At 55.2% G+C, this 259-nt stretch overlaps 1 protein-coding gene across 1 annotated transcript in view; it reads left to right on the forward strand.

The window, feature by feature from the left end:
• Positions 1-259, forward strand: part of LOC119586839 (neurogenic locus Notch protein-like) — a gene marked incomplete at its 3' end in the record, with an annotated part of 145,347 nt that overhangs the window by 26,403 nt on the left and 118,685 nt on the right.

A 259-nucleotide genomic window follows, 5' to 3' on the forward strand; every position in this document is an offset into this window, starting at 1 on the left:
TAAATTTGACGGATGGGAGTTTGGGAAACGTCGAATGATTGGTTCAACAGGGGGGGGAGGGGGGTCATGGAGGGGGGGGGTGATCGAGTGACCGGCATTATAATGTCATCATGGCCGGGTCGAGGACAGAGAAGCAGGTAGATTGTCCACGGGGCCAGGTAATATCCAGGTAATATCACGGTAGATGGGCGGGGAGGAGGGGGGGAGACTTCGCTGAAATATGATTATCTTCCATTGAGTGGGTGGGTGGGGGTGGAGG

The sequence above is a fragment of the Penaeus monodon genome, chromosome 22, assembly GCF_015228065.2.
Source record: "Penaeus monodon isolate SGIC_2016 chromosome 22, NSTDA_Pmon_1, whole genome shotgun sequence".
NCBI lineage: Eukaryota > Metazoa > Arthropoda > Malacostraca > Decapoda > Penaeidae > Penaeus > Penaeus monodon.